This window comes from Stegostoma tigrinum, unplaced genomic scaffold (assembly GCF_030684315.1).
Source record: "Stegostoma tigrinum isolate sSteTig4 unplaced genomic scaffold, sSteTig4.hap1 scaffold_96, whole genome shotgun sequence".
Classification (NCBI taxonomy): domain Eukaryota; kingdom Metazoa; phylum Chordata; class Chondrichthyes; order Orectolobiformes; family Stegostomatidae; genus Stegostoma; species Stegostoma tigrinum.
Window position 1 is genome coordinate 331,344 of NW_026728820.1, and position 16,143 is coordinate 347,486.

The window sequence follows — 16,143 nt, forward strand, 5'->3', positions numbered from 1 at the left end:
CCCCGCAGCCCTGACCCGCTCACAGGGACTGGCCCCCGCAGCCCAGACCCGCTCACAGGGACTGGCCCCCGCAGACCTGACCCGCTCACTGCGACTTGCCCCCCGCAGTCCTGTCCCGCTGACAGGGACTTGCCGCCCGCAGTCCTCTCCCGCTCACAGGGACTGGCCCCCGCAGCCCTGACCCGCTCACTGCGACTTTCCCCCCGCAGTCCTTTCCTGCTGACAGGGACATGCCCCCGCAGGTCTGACCCGCTCAGAGGGACTGGCCGCCGCAGCCCTGACCCGCTCAGAGGGACTGTCCCCCGCCGCCCTGACCCGCTCAGAGGGACTGTCCCCCGCCGCCCTGACCCGCTCAGAGGGACTGTCCCCCGCAGCCCTGACCCGCTCAGAGGGACTGGCCCCCGCAGCCCTGACCCGCTCAGAGGGACTGGCCCCCGCAGCCCTGACCCGCTCAGAGGGCTGGGCCCCCGCAGCCCTGACTCCGCTCACTGCGACTTGACCCCCGCAGTCCTGTCCCGCTCACTGCGACTTGCCCCCCGCAGCCCTGACCCGCTCACTGCGACACTGCCCCCCGCAGCCCTGACCCACTCACGCGCACTTTTCCCCCGCTGCCCTGTCCCGCTGACAGGGACTGGCCCCCGCAGCCCTGACCCGCTCACAGGAACTGGCCCCCGCAGCCCTGACCCTCTGACAGCGACTGGCCCCCGCAGCCCTGACCCGCTCAGAGGGACTGGCCCCCGCAGCCCTGACCCGCTGACAGGGACTTGCCCCCGCAGCCCTGACCACTGACAGGGACTTGCCCCCGCAGCCCTGACCAGCTCAGAGGGACTGCCTCCCTGACCCGCTCCCGGGGATTGGCCCCCGCAGCCCTCGCCCGCTCAGAGGGACTGGCCCCCGCAGCCCTGACACGCTCCCGGGGACTGGCCCCCGCAGCCCTGACCCGCTCAGTACGACCTGCCCCCCGCAGACCTGACCCGCTCACTGCGACCTGCCCCCCGCAGCCCTGACCCGCTCAGGGGGACCGTTCCCCTGCAGCCCTGACCCGCTCACGGGGACCGGCCCCCCGCAGCCCTGACCCGCTCACGGGGACCGGCCACCCGCAGCCCTGACCCGCTCAGAGGGACTGTCCCCCGCAGCCCTGACCCGCTCAGAGGGCTTGGCCCCCGCAGCCCTGACCCGCTCACAGGGACTGTCCCCCGCAGCCCTGACCTGCTCACAGGGACTCACCGCCGCAGCCCTGACGCGCTCACAGGGACTGGCCACCCGCAGCCCTGACCCGCTCGCTGCGACACTGCACCCCGCAGCCCTGACCCCCTCACTGCGACTTGACCCCCGCAGTCCTGTCCCGCTGACAGGGACTTGCCCCCGCAGCCCTGACCCGCTGACTGCGACTTGCACCCCGCAGCCCTGACCCCTCACTGCGACTTGCGCCCCGCAGACCTGACCCACTCAGGGGGACTGGCCCCCGCAGCCCTGACCCGCTCACTGCGACTTGCCCCCCGCAGCCCTGACCCGCTCACAGGGACTGGCCCGCGCAGCTGTGACCCGCTCACAGGGACTGGCCCCCGCAGCCCTGACCTGCTCACAGGGACTGACCCCCGCCTCCCTGACCCGCTTACCGGGACTTGCCCCCCGCAGCCCTGACCCGCTCAGACGGCCTGCCCCTCGCAGCCCTGACCCGCTCACAGGGATTGGCCCTCCGCAGCCCTGACCCAGTGACAGGGACTGGCCCCCACAGCCCTGACCCGCTCACTGCCGCTTGCCCCCCGCAGTCCTGTCCCGCTGACAGGGACTTGCACCCGCTGCCCTGACCCGCTCTCTGCGACTGGCCCCCCGCAGCCCTGACCCGCTCACTGCGACTTGCCCCCCGCAGCCCTGACCCGCTCACTGCGACTTGCCGCCCGCAGCCCTGACCCGCTCACTGCGACTTGCCCCCAGCAGTCCTGACGCGCTCACTGCGAGTTGCCCCCCCGCAGTCCTGTCCCGCTGTCAGCAACTTGCCCCCCGCAGTCCTGTCCCGCTGACAGGGACTGGCCCCCGCTGCCCTGACCCGCTCACAGGGACTGGCCCCCGCAGCCCTGACCCGCTCACAGGGAATGGCCCCCCTCTGCCCTGACCCGCTCACAGCGACTAGCCCCCCGCAGTCCTGTCCCGCTGACAGCCCTGACCCGCTCACAGGGACTGGGCCCCCGCAGCACTGACCCGCTCACTGCAACTTGCCCCCCCGCAGCCCTGACCAACTCACGGGGACTTGCCCCCGCAGCCCTGTCCCGCTGACAGGGACTGGCCCCCGCTGCCCTGACCCGCTCTCTGCGACTTGCCCCCCGCAGACCTGACCCGCTCACTGCGACAAGCCCCCTGCAGCCCTGACCCGCTCTTGGGGACCGGCCCCCCGCAGCCCTGACCCACTCACGGGGACCGACCCCCCCGCAGCCCTAACCCGCTCACTGCGACTTGCCCCCCGCAGCCCTGACCCGCTGACGGGGAATTGCCCCCGCAGCCCTAACCCGCTCACTGCGACTTGCCCCACGCAGTCGTCACCCGCTCAAGGGGACCGGCCCCCCGCAGCCCTGACCCGCTCACTGCAACTTGCCCCCCGCAGCCCTGTCCCGCTGACAATGACTTGACCCCGCAGCCCTGACCCGCTCACAGCGACTGGCCCCCCACTGCCCTGACCCGCTCACTGCGACTTGCCCCCCGCAGACCTGACCCGCTCACTGCGACTTGCCCCCCCGCAGCCCTGACCCGCTCAGGGGTCCCGGCGCCCCACAGCCCTGACCCGCTCACTGCGACCTGCCCCCCCGCAGCCCTGACCCGCTCTGGGGTCCCGGCGCCCCACAGCCCTGACCCGCTCACTGCGACTTGCCCCCCGCAGCCCTGACCTGCTCACTGCGACTTGCCCCCCGCAGTCCTGACCCGCTCACTGCGACTTGCCCCCCGCAGCCCTGACCCGCTCACTGCGACTTGCCCCCCGCAGCCCTGACCCGCTCACTGCGACTTGCGTCCGCAGCCCTGACCTGCTGACTGCGACACTGCCCGCCTCAGCCCTGTCCCGCTCTCTGCGACTTGCCCCCCGCAGCCCTGTTCCGCTCACTGCGACTGACCCCCGCAGCCCTGACCCGCTGACAGGGACTTGCCCCCCGCAGCCCTGTCCCGCTCAGGGGGACCGGCCCCCCGCAGCCCTGACCCACTGACGTGGACCGGCCCCCACGCAGCCCTGACTCGCTCACTGCGACACTGCCCCCCGCAGCCCTGACCCGCTCACGTTGACTTGCCCCCCGCAGCCCTGACCCGCTCAATGCGACATTGCCCCCCGCACCCCAGACCTGCTCACTGCGACTTGCCTCCCGCAGCCCTGACCCGCTATGAGGGCCTGCCCCTGCAGCCCTGACCCGCTCGCAGGGAATGGCCCCCGCAGCCCTGACCCGCTCTCTGCAACTTGACCCCCGCGGACCTGACCCGCTCACAGGGACTTGCCCCTTGCAGTCCTGACCCTCGCACTGCGACCTGCTCCCCGCAGTCCTGACCCGCTCACAGTGACCTGCCCCTTGCAGTCCTGTCCCGCTGACAGGGACTTGCCCCGGCAGCCCTGACCCGCTCAGAGGTACTGGCCCCCGCAGCCCTGACCCACTCACAGGGACTGGCCCCCGCAGCCCTGAACCGCTCTCTGCGACTTGCCCCACGCATCCCTGAGCTGCTGACTGCGACTTGCCCCCCAAAGCCCTGACCCGCTCACAGGGACTTGCCCCTTGCAGTCCTGACCCGCTCACTGCCACCTGCCCCCGCAGTCCTGTCCCGCTGAAAGGGACATGCCCATTGCAGTCCTGACCCGCTCACTGCGACCTGCCCCCCCCGCAGTCCTGACCCGCTCACTGCAACACTGCCCCCCTCACCCCTGACCCGCTCACTGCGAATGGCCCCCCGCAGCCCTGACCCGCTCACTGCGACCTGCCCCCCGCAGCCCTGACCCGCTCACTGCGACACTGACCCCCGCAGTCCTCACCCGCTCAGGGGGACCGGCCCCTCGCAGCCCTCACCCGCTCACGCAAACCGGCACCCCGCAGCACTGACCCGCTCACTGCCACCTGCCCCTTGCAGTCCTGTCCCGGTGACAGGGACTGGCCCCTGCAGCCCTGACCCGCTCACTGCGACTTGCTCCCTGCAGTCCTGTCCCGCTGACAGGGACTTGCCCCCGCAGCCCTGACCCGCTCATTGCGTCTGGCCCCCCGCAGCCCTGACCCGCTCACTGCGGCTTGCCCCCGGCAGCCCTGACCCGCTCAGGGCGACCGGTCCCCCGCAGCCCTGACACGCTCACTGCGACACTACCCCCCGCAGCCCTGACCCGCTCACTGTGACTTGCCCCCCGCAGACCTGACCCGCTCACTGCGATTTGCCCCCCGCAGTCCTGACCCGCTCACTGCGACTTGCCCCCGCAGTCCTGTCCCGCTCACTGCGAATGGCCCCCTGCAGCCCTGACCCGCTCACTGCGAACTACCCCCCGCAGCCCTGACCCGCTCACTGCGACACTGCCCCCGACAGCCCTGATCCGCTCACTGCGACTTGGCCCCGCAGCTCTGACCCGCTCAGAGGGACTGGCCCCCACCGCGCCGACCCGCTCACATGGACTGGCCCCCGCAGCCGTGACCCGCTCACTGCGACTTGTTGCCCACAGACCTGACCCGCTCACTGCGACCTGCCCCCCGCAGCCCTGACCCGCTCACTGCGACACTGCCCCCCCCAGCCCTGACCCGCTCGCAGGGACTGGCCGCCGCAGCCCTGACTCGCTCACAGGTACTGACCCCCCGCAGCCCTGACCCGCTCAATGCTACCCAGCCTCCCGCAGCCCTGACCCGCTCACTGCGACTTGCCCCCCGCAGCCCTGACCCGCTCACTGCGACTTGCCCCCTGCAGTCCTGTCCTGCTGACAGGGACTGGTACCCGCACCCCTGACCCGCTCACTGCGACTGGCCCCCCGCCGAGCTGACCCGCTCACTGCGACCCTGCCTCCCGCAGCCCTGACCCGCTCACTGCGACTTGCCCCCTGCAGTCCTGTCCTGCTGACAGGGACTGGTACCCGCAGCCCTGACCCGCTCACTGTGACACTGCCCCCCACAGCCCTGATCCGCTCAGGGGGACCGGCCCCCCACACCCCTGACCCGCTCACTGCGACTTGCCCCCCGCAGAGCTGACCCGCTCACTGCGACACTGCCCTCCTCAGCCCTGACCCGCTCACTGCGACTTGCCCCCTCAGCCCTGACCCGCTCACTGCGACACTGCCCCCCACAGCCCTGATCCGCTCAGGGGGACCGGCCCCCCGCAGCCCTGACCCGCTCACTGCGACTTGCCCCCCGCAGCCCTGACCCGGTGATAGGGACTGGCCCCCGCAGCACTGACCCGCTCACTGCGACACTGCCCACCGCAGTCCTGTCCCGCTGACAGGGACTGGCCCCCGCAGCCCTGACCCGCTCACAGGGACTGGCCCCCCGCAGCCCTGACCCGCTCACTGCGATGGGTCCCCGCAGCCCTGACGCGCTCACTGCGACTTGCTCCCCTGCAGTCCTGTCCCGCTGACAGGGACCTGCCCCCCTGCAGTCCTGTCCCGCTGACAGGGACCGGCCCCCCTGCAGTCCTGTCCCGCTGACAAGGACATGCCCCCGCAGCCCTGACCCGCTCACAGGCACTGGCCCCCCGCAGCCCTGAACCGCTCAGTGCGACATTGCCCCCCGCTCCCCAGACCCGCTCACTGCGACTTGCCCCACGCAGCCCTGACCCGCTCAGAGAGCCTGCCCCTGCAGCCCTGACCCGCTCAGAGAGCCTGCCCCTGCAGCCCTGACCCGCTCACTGCGACTTGCCCCCCGCAGAGCTGACCCGCTCACTGCGACCAGCCTCCCGCAGCCCTGACCCCTCACTGCGACTTGCCCCCCGCAGACCTGACCCGCTCACTGCGACCAGCCTCCCGCAGCCCTGACCCCTCACTGCGACTTGCCCCCCGCAGACCTGACCCGCTCACTGCGACCTGCCCCCCTGCAGTGCTCTCCCGCTGACAGGGACCTGCCCCCTTGCAGTCCTGTCCCGCTGACTGGGACATGCCGCCGCAGCCCTGACACGCTCACAGGGACTGGCCCCCGCAGCCCTTACCCACTCACAGGGACTGGCCCCTGCATCCCTGACCCTCACACCGCGACAATGCCCCCCGCACCCCAGACCCGCTCACTGCGACTTGCCCCCCGCAGCCCTGACCCGCTCAGAGGGCCTGCCCCCGCAGCCCTGACCCGCTCGCTGCGACACTGCACCCCGCAGCCCTGACCCCCTCACTGCGACTTGACCCCCTCACTGCGGCTTGCCCCCCGCAGTCCTGTCCCGCTGACAGGGACTTGCCCCTGCAGCCCTGACCCGCTTACTGCGACTTGCCCCCCCGCAGTCCTGTCCCGCTTACTGCGACTATCCCCCCGCAGCCCTGACCCGCTGACTGCGACTTGCACCCCGCAGCCCTGACCCCTCACTGCGACTTGCCCCCCACAGACCTGACCCGCTCAGGGGGACTGGCCCCCGCAGCTGTGACCCGCTCACAGGGACTGGCCCCCGCAGCCCTGACGCGCTCACAGGGACTGGCCCGCCGCAGCCCTGACGCGCTCACAGGGACTGGCCACCCGCAGCCCTGACCCGCTCACTGCGACTTGCCCCCCGCAGTCCTGTTCCGCTGACAGGGACTTGCCCCCGCAGCCCTGACCCACTCACTGCGAGTTGCCGCCCGCAGCCCTGACCCGCTCACAGGGACTGACCCCCGCATCCCTGACCCGCTTACCGGGACTGGCCCCCCGCAGCCCTGACCCGCTCACTGAGACTTGCCCCCCGCAGCCCTGACCCGCTCAGACGGCCTGCCCCTCGCAGCCCTGACCCGCTCACAGGGATTGGCCCTCCGCAGCCCTGACCCGGTGACAGGGACTGGCCCCCACAGCCCTGAGCCGCTCACTGCGACTTGCCCCCCGCAGCCCTGACCCGCTCACTGCGACTTGCCCCCCGCAGACCTGACCCGCTCAGGGGGACTGGCCCCCCGCAGCCCTGACCCGCTCACTGCGACTTGCCCCCCGCAGACCTGACCCGCTCACTGCGACCTGCCTCCCTGCACTGCTGTCCCGCTGACCGGGACCTGCCCCCTTGCCGTCCTGTCCCGCTGACTGGGATATGCCGCCGCAGCCCTGACCCGCTCACAGGGACTGGCCCCTGCATCCCTGACCCTCACACCGCGACAATGCCCCCGGCACCCTAGACCCGCTCACTGCGACTTGCCCCCCGCAGCCCTGACCCGCTCAGAGGGCCTGCCCCCGCAGCCCTGACCTGCTCGCTGCGACACTGCACCCCGCAGCCCTGACCCCCTCACTGCGACTTGCCCCCCGCAGTCCTGTCCCGCTGACAGGGACTTGCCCCTGCAGCCCTGTCCCGCTTACTGCGACTTTCCCCCCGCAGCCCTGACCCGCTGACTGCGACTTGCACCCCGCAGCCCTGACCCCTCACTGCGACTTGCCCCCCGCAGACCTGACCCGCTCAGGGGCACTGGCCCCCGCAGCCCTGACCCGCTCACTGCGACTTGCCCCCCACAGCCCTGACCCGCTCACAGGGACTGGCCCGCGCAGCTGTTACCCGCTCACAGGGACTGGCCCCCGCAGCCCTAACCCGCTCACAGGGACTGGCCCCCCGCAGTCCTGTTCCGCTGACAGGGACTTGCCCCCGCAGCCCTGACCCATTCACTGTGAGTTGCCCCCCGCTGCCCTGACCCGCTCACAGGGACTGACCCCCGCATCCCTGACCCGCTTACCGGGACTGGCCCCCCGCAGCCCTGACCCGCTCACTGCGACTTGCCCCCCGCAGCCCTGACCCGCTCAGACGGCCTGCCCCTCGCAGCCCTGACCCGCTCACAGGGCTTGGCCCTCCGCAGCCCTGACCCGGTGACAGGGACTGGCCCCCACAGCCCTGACCCGCTCACTGCCGCTTGCCCCCCACAGTCCTGTCCCGCTGACAGGGACCTGCCCCTTGCAGTCCTGTCCCGCTGACAGGGACTTGCACCCGCTGCCCTGACCCGCTCTCTGCGACTGGCCCCCCGCAGCCCTGACCCGCTCACTGCGACTTGCCCCCCGCAGCCCTGACCCGCTCAGTGTGACTTGCCCCCCGCAGACCTGACCCGCTCACTGCGACTTGCCCCCCGCAGTCCTGTCCCGCTGACAGGGACCTGCCCCTTGCAGTCCTGTCCCGCTGACAGGGACTTGCACCCGCTGCCCTGACCCGCTCACTGCGACTTGTCCCCCGCAGCCCTGACCCGCTCACTGCGACACTGCCCCCGCAGCCCTGACCCACTCACTGCCACTGGCCCCCCACAGCCCTGACCCGCTCACTCCGACTTGCCCCCGCAGCCCTGACCCGCACACTGCGACTTGCCCCCCGCAGCCCTGACCCGCTCACTGCGACACTGCCCCCGCAGCCCTGACCCGCTCACTGCGACACTGCCCCTTGCACCCCTGACCCGCTCACTGCGACTTGCCCCCCGCACCCCTGACCCGCTGACAGGGACTTGTCCCCGCAGCCCTGACCCGCTCACTGCGACTGGCCCACGCTGATCGAAGTAATTGAAATGGAGATGCCAGGCCAGATGATGATTTGTACCTACATGACGGGCGAGTGGTCAGCCCCCAGACTCCAGCTTACGGTTGATGAACTGGAATCTCAGTTTTGACCAATCAACAAATCATGTGGGGCAGAGTTACCAGGGAATGCTGTGCTTCAGGAGGCAGTCACACACCTTAGATTAACTAGCTGAAACTCGGTCAGTGCCCAATGACAAAGATCAGGGCAGGTGGAAGGATCCAGGATGTAGTGCAGAAGGAACCTTGGCCTTTGATCTTATCTAACAGGTTTGAGATTCTTTCTTCGTGTGTGGATGAGAGTGCAGGGTATAGGGAAGATGAGTAAACTGACTGTAGCACTGTGGTACAGGGGGGACATTCAGGAGGGGATAAAAAGTGAAATGTAGTTATAATCAGAGGTAGTATATTTAGGAGAATGAACACTGTTCGTTGTGACCAGGATCGGGAGTCTCGAAAGTAGTGTTGCCTGCCTGGTGCCCAGGTTCAGAATATTCCATCTCGGCTACAAAGGAACTTGAAGTGGGAGGAGTAGAAATCCAGCTATCGTGGTCCACACAGGTACCATTGATATGGAAGAAAGAGGAAAGAGGTTCTGCTGAGGGATTATGAGCACCGAGGTGCTGAGGTGAGAAAGCAGAACCAGAATGGTAATAATCTCTGGATTATTATCTGAGCAATTTGGCACGGTGTGAACATAATTATAGATGTACATTGTTCAAATGGTGGCATGGCAGAAATGTGTTTGAATTCATGGGACATTGGCATCGGTATGGGGAAGGAGGGAGTCGTTCTGGTGTTATAGGCTCGACGAGAATCATATTGGGACAAGTATCCTCGCAAAATACAGAGCTAGGTCTGGGGCTAGGGCGTAAAAATAAAAAGTGTGGAGTGGGTGAGCTCAGTTGCATGGAAAATTGTGGAAAAAGTTAGAAGCTGGTAAGTGCTCAGCAAAGTTTCCAGAGCAAGTAATAGGACAAAAAGTATGGAAATGGTCAGGAGTCTCACTTCAGCTGCAGCAGATAAGAAGGGTGGCTGTAAATGCCAGACTGAAGATCTTGTATTGAATTGCAGGGAGTGTATGAAACAAAGTGAATGAGTTTGTGGTGCAGATTGAAATTGACAGATACATCACTCTGGGTATCACAGAGAGGTGGTTGTTAGGGGATAAGTGTTGGGAACGAAATATCCAATGATTCATGTCCGATAGAAAGAACAGGCAAATGAACAGAGATAACAAAGTGTGGAGCTGGATGAGCACAGCAGGCCAAGCAGCATCTCAGGAGCGTAAAAGCTGACGTTTTGTCAGGCAGCATCAGAGGCTGAGGAAAGTTGAGGTTTTGGGTCAGGACCCTTCCTGAGAAATGGAGGGTGGAAGGGAGCTCAGAAACAAATAGCGTGGAGGGGGAGGAGGTGCTGGGGAAGGTAGGTTGGATGGTAATAAGTGAGTACTATCCAGATTGGAACAGATTTTCCCCAGGGGGGAATTAGTACGAATTCCAAATCACTCTCAAAATCTTAGTGACTGTTAACGTTGATGTTTTTTGTCTGTGTGTTTCAGTAATTGCATGACAGTTGAATGGTTCGTTGAGAGTGAGGAACCTATGGACTCTCACACACCAAGATGGAATTTAGTTCGAAGAGTGACTTCAAAATAGTTGCTTGCTTTTAAAATCTTGACCGTTTTTGCTGTCCAGTTGAATGAATTTGGCTTCATACTGCTTCAATAGGAATTAGTGTTTAATAGGAACATATTTGTGAAACTTACAGTTCCGCAAGTTTTAGCATAAACTGGTGCAGCCTTTCGGTGCTTGCAAAAAGGCTCACTTGTCCGTTAATACCGAAGGAAAATTCGAATTTAAAAGTAAGTTCACCCGGTGTCAGGGAATTAAATGTTAATGTTGACTCGAATATAATTTTTAAAAAAGTCATATATTTGTGTAACACTGAACTCAAATTAAAATTTCGATTTGCTGGTTTTACGTTGGATTCATTTTAAATGAGGGTGAAGATCACTTTAAATCCAGCATATTTGTTAAGAAAAGAAATAGCATGTCAAATAAAATTAACTGCATGACTCTTCATAGCCCTATATGTAGAATTTCGTTCCGAACTATGAGACAGTTGTGACCCCATACTACCTCAGTGCTCATGGCAAGAGCAAGACTCCTGTTTGACGTGCTGTGCACTGCATGGAATGGCGGCAACATCAGATTCATTGATGCTTGAGAATCAAAAGAATATGACGATAAGATTTAAAATCAAAATCTCATTGAACACTTCAAGGAACGTATTACAGGAAGAGGGGGAAAGCATGTATGACTAATAGAAGGTGGTGGCGCAGATCAAATAGACCTGTGTGCTAAAACTTAGCACAAATTTCACATTGAATGGAACAGTTCAAACAGGCTGGAGGAAGCAGACATGCCAGCCCAAACTTTTTGAATTTGAGCATTCTGTTCGTAAACATCAGCAAAATTGTGGGAAACATGTTTATTCTTTCTCTTTTATTGCACAGAACCATACGATGAGACTGTTTTGATGAGGAATTGAAAGATTATGTGTCCCATCCATTTGACTCACAGTTTGGTACCATAGGTTGGTACGATCTTCGTTGGAGAAGGAAAAGGGATGTTCCAGATACAGAAAATCGTCAAACCATTTACGACAAAGTCCGTTTCTGGTTAGTTTTAATTAATGCAGTTAACATTTTTAGCTCGACATGATTGCACAATGGAGTCAATAAGAAAATTCCATCTGATATTCCACATAAATTTTAAGTGGATATTAAAGCAGCTCATTTCTTTTTCACACTGTCTGCTGCTTTTAAGAATGGTTGTCTTATTGTCAAAACGTTTAGCTTTGACTCCATGGCTTCTTCCATTAGCTCACATTGAAACATATGTTTCTTCAGCCAAAAATGCACGTTTACCCGGTGTAGCTTGACTAACCTCCCCCTGTGGTCGTTCCCCTGAAATCCCCTGCGGTCGCTCCCCTGAAAAACAACTATACCATTTTGGATACTGTTCCGGGGGACGAGTTGGCAGTGGGTATGCAGTAGGGTGCAGGTCTCTGGCACAGAGTCTGTCCCTCTTGCATAGAAGGGAAGCGGGGATAGGAAGAGAGTGATAGTCATTGGGGACTCAATAGTTAGAGGGACTGATAGAAGATTTGCCGGGAACGAAAGAGACTCACGATTGGTGTGTTGCCTACCAGGTGCCAGGGTCTGTGATGTCTCGGATCATGTGTTTAGGGTCCTGAGGGGAGAGGTTGACCAGCCCCAAGTCGTGGGACACGTAGGCACCAACGACATAGGTAGAAAGAGGGATAGGGATGTCAGGCAGGATTTCAGGGAGCGAGGGTGGAAGTTGAGAGCGAGAACAAACAGAGTGGTCGTCACTAGTTTGTCACCGTACCACGTGATAGCGAGGCAAAGAACAGGGAGAGATTTCAGCTGAAGACGTGGCTGCAGGGATGGTGCAGGTGGGAGGGCTTCAGGTACATGGACAATTGGGGTTCATTCTGGGGAAGGTGGGACCTGTACAAACAGGACGATATCCACTTGAACCAGAGGGGCACTAATATCCTGGGTGGGAAATTGGCCAGTGCCATTCGGTTGGATTTAAACGAGCTCAGAAGGGGGATGGGAAACTGAGGTGTAGTCCCAGTACACAGGAGGATGAGCGTAGGGAGGACATGGTCAGGACCTCACTGTCACAGAAGTGTGCTGGCAGACAGCAAGCTGGATTGAAGTGTGACGACTTTAATGCCGGGAGTATCCGGAATAATGTAGGTGAGGTTGCAGCTTGGATAGGTACCACGGACTTCGATGTTGTGGCCATTTCGGAGACATGGATAGAGCAGGGTCAGGAATGGATGTTGCAGGTTCTCGGGTTTAGATCTTTCATTAAGGTCTGGGAAGGTGGTAAAAGAGGGGGAGGTGTGGCTTTGTTGGTCAAGGACAGTATAACGGCGGCTGAAAGAACCTTTGAGGACTCGTCTACTGAGGCGGTATGGGCTGATGTTGCCAAGGAACGTTTGTCGACTGAGTCAGTGTGGGTGGAAGTTCGGAACAACAAGGCAGCAGTCACCTCACTGGGGGTTTTCTACGGACCCCAAATAGCAGTTGGGAGATCGAAGAACTCATTGGCCGGCAGATTGTTGGAAATTGCAAACGTAGCAGGGTTGTTGTTATGGGTGACTTCAACTTTCCCAATATAGATTGAAACCTCCTGAGTGCAGATGGTTTGGATGGAGCCGTTTTTGTCAGGTGTGTTCAGGAGGGTTTCCTGACTCAGTATGTGGACAGGCCGAGGGGGGAGGCCATTTTGGATTTGGTGCTCGGCGATGAGCCAGGACAGGTGTCAGATCTCGTGGTGGGAGAACACTTTGGCGACAGTGACCGCAAGAGCCTCACATTTACCATAGCCATGGAAAGGGAAAGGAGCAGTTACCAGGGGAAGATATTTCACTGGGGTCAAGGAAATTATGATACTATCAGACAGGAGTTGGGAAGTACAGATTGGGAGCAATTGTTCCACAGAAAGGGCGCGGCAGACATGTGGAGGCTGTTCAAGGAGCAGTTGTTGCGAGTGATGTATAAATTTGTTCCTCTGAGACAGGTAAGAAAGGGTAAGATTAAGGAGCCTTGGATGACGGGTACAGAGGTGCTTCTTGTCAAAAAGAAAAGGCAGCGTACGTAAGGTGGAGGAAGTGAGGGTCTAGCACAGCTTTAGAGTATTACAGGCCTGCTGGGAAGGAGCTCAAAAGATATTGCCTGTACAATTGTGACCTGTTACAACCTTTGCGTCCACGCTTGCTCATTCAATGGTGTCAAGATGCCAGCAGTGAGTGTACCTTCTCCATCCCCGAATGCTGTCAGCTCACATAAGACATAGTCCTTACTTAAAATCTTCTGATCAACCAAAGTTCATTGTAATGGACATTTTAGTTATCTGTCATGAAACGAAAACTGATTCTGACTGGCATGACCTGCAGTGCAAATGAATATCATCTGCGAAACGAGATTCCTTATGGGCTTGCAGCCGCTACAAATAATTGCTTTTCAAAGACGTTGCACACATACATTTTTTTCTCCTATTACCTTCGATTTTTTTTTGTTTTTGCATGTTGTGTGGGTTTCCAGTCAGGCCCATAAACACAGGTTGATGCAGTCACTGTTACAACAGGGTATTGAAGGAGAATTTGTGATCTTTGGAGTTTCATTCCAGTGTATGAAGGAGTGCATCATCAAGCCACTTCAGAGCACTACTGGCGACAAATTGTTGCAAGTTTTCAAGTGTTACCGATGGTCACATAAAATATGGCCTTTTTGTTGTTGCGCTATTCATCTTAACTGCACCATATCTAGTATTTCGGCTTGGAAACTATTTCAAGTTTTTTGATTGACTTATTCAAAATCATTTCTGATTGTTGTCATGATATCTACAATATGTTATTTTGATTGGAAATAGAGGATTGGATCTGTCTTAATGGAAATAATGTATGCGCTTATAAAACCCCTTCTGGGCAAGGTAGTTGCTCACTGGTTAGAGCTGCTCATGCACTGGGGAGCCAGTTGAGATTCCAGTCTTGGGTAACTATCTGTGTGGAATTGACACGTCCTCCCCGCGTCTGCGAGAGGCTTCTGCCAGGTGCTGCAGTTTCCTCCCATTGTTCAAAGATGTGCAGGTCCTTATATGTGATTTGTGAAGCATTTCTTAAATGTTTCAATCCTGCCAGCATCCAGTGCCTTGGACAAAATAACTGGAGATGAATAAAAGATACTGTGCCTTTTGACACCATTTCCTGCTGGATTTTCATCAATCCTGCTTTATATCGGTGACAACTTCCATGACCTCTTTTGATGCTATGTCTGAATTGACAGTCTAGTTCCAAATATTTGTTGTGCAGTATTTCAAGGTCTCTGTTACAGCATACCCATGAATGTCCACTTCAAAAGATACTTCCATATCATAGAATCCCTCCAGTGTGGAAACAAGCCCCTTTTGACCCAAGAAGTCCACAGCCACCCTCCAAAGAGCATCTCACCCTGACTCATCCCCCGACCCTTTCCTCAGTAACCCTACATTTCCCATGACTAACACACCTAATCTGCACATCCCTAAACACAATGGGCAAGTTTGGCATGGCCCATACACCTAGCCTGCACATCTTTGGACTGTGGGAGGAAACCAGAGCACCCAGCAGGAACCCATGCAGGCATGGGCAGAATGTACAAACTCCGCACAGAAGATCGCCCAACGGTGGGATCGAACCTGGGTCCCTGGCGCTGTGAGTCAGCAGTGCTAACCACTGAGCCACCGTGCTGCCCTTGGAGTTAGACAGAGCTTGCTTGTTCCTGGGTGGCCTCAAACTGCCAACCTCCAGTGAGTGGCAAAAGTGCTGACCAACTGCACTCATCTTCACTGGTTTTTGCTTTGTATCATTGAATTCAATTCTTCAAACTCTATGATAAATATTTAAATTTCCATTGATATGTGAGCGTTGTTTTTAGTACGCAGTATTGGTTTATTATGTTTCATTGGTACATCATGAATATTGTATGTATATGCAAATGGGCAAGTTGGTAACGATGCAGTCCACAGACCTGGAGGATAATAACACTGTCCTTCAATCGCCCACGATGCCCTCTGCAAATTGGTAGAAAACAAAAATTTCTATAAAATTCATCTCCTCCCGTCAGTCGATCAAAATTAATTCAGGATTTTGTACAGACCAATAACCGTAAGATTACACGAGCCTAAACAAAACTACTGGCTCATATTAGTTCAGTAAAGTGAAAGGGCAACAATAGAGGCAGTAGGAACTGCAGATGCTGGAGAATCTGAGATAAGAAGGTGTAAAGCTGGATGAACACAGCAGGTCAAGCAGTATCATCTGGCTCGACACCTTGTTATCTCAGATTCTCCAGCGCCAATTTTCTGAAGTAGGGTCTCGTCCCGAAACATCAGCTTTCTTGCTTCTCTGATGCTGCTTGACCTGCTGTGTTCATCCAGCTCTTCACCTTGGGCAACAATAGAGTATGCTTTAAGTCACTAGATATGTTACGTGGGTTTGTCTTCCTTAGGGTGGAGTTAGTGGAACCGAAAAAGATGTCTCCCTCACAGCGTTTGTGACAAAAGAATTGCATCGTTCCTTGGCGACCTTTCAACAGAAGAATATTCAGAGATTTCCCGAGTGGTAAGAATGTAACTTCTTTTACTTTATCTCACTTTTTCCAACAATTGGAAAATATATTTTAGAAATAACGTCGAGCTGATGAAGTGTGAAAAGAAGAATAATTCCAAGCAGTGGTGGGAGTTGGTCAGTGAGGTGGGAGGAGTGGATTGGTGGGAGAGAAGGCGGACAGGTCATGGATGCGGGAATGAGGGGAGGAAATAGTCTTGGGATGAGGCTGGCGGGTGGGGAGATTTTGAGGGTTGCAAAGTCCACATTGAGGCTATTGAGTTGGAAGCTCCCGAGGCGGAATATGAGGTGCTGCTCC

At 59.2% G+C, this 16,143-nt stretch overlaps 1 long non-coding RNA gene across 1 annotated transcript in view; it reads left to right on the forward strand.

Annotated features, from left to right (window-relative positions):
- LOC132209461 (uncharacterized) overlaps positions 1–15,803 on the forward strand; it is a 94,603-nt gene extending 78,800 nt beyond the window's left edge. The window contains exons 3-4 of the long non-coding RNA XR_009445544.1: positions 11,155–11,319; positions 15,727–15,803. This is a non-coding gene — a long non-coding RNA (uncharacterized LOC132209461). The remainder of the gene's footprint in view (positions 1–11,154; positions 11,320–15,726) is intronic.
- Positions 15,804–16,143: the final 340 nt, after the last annotated feature.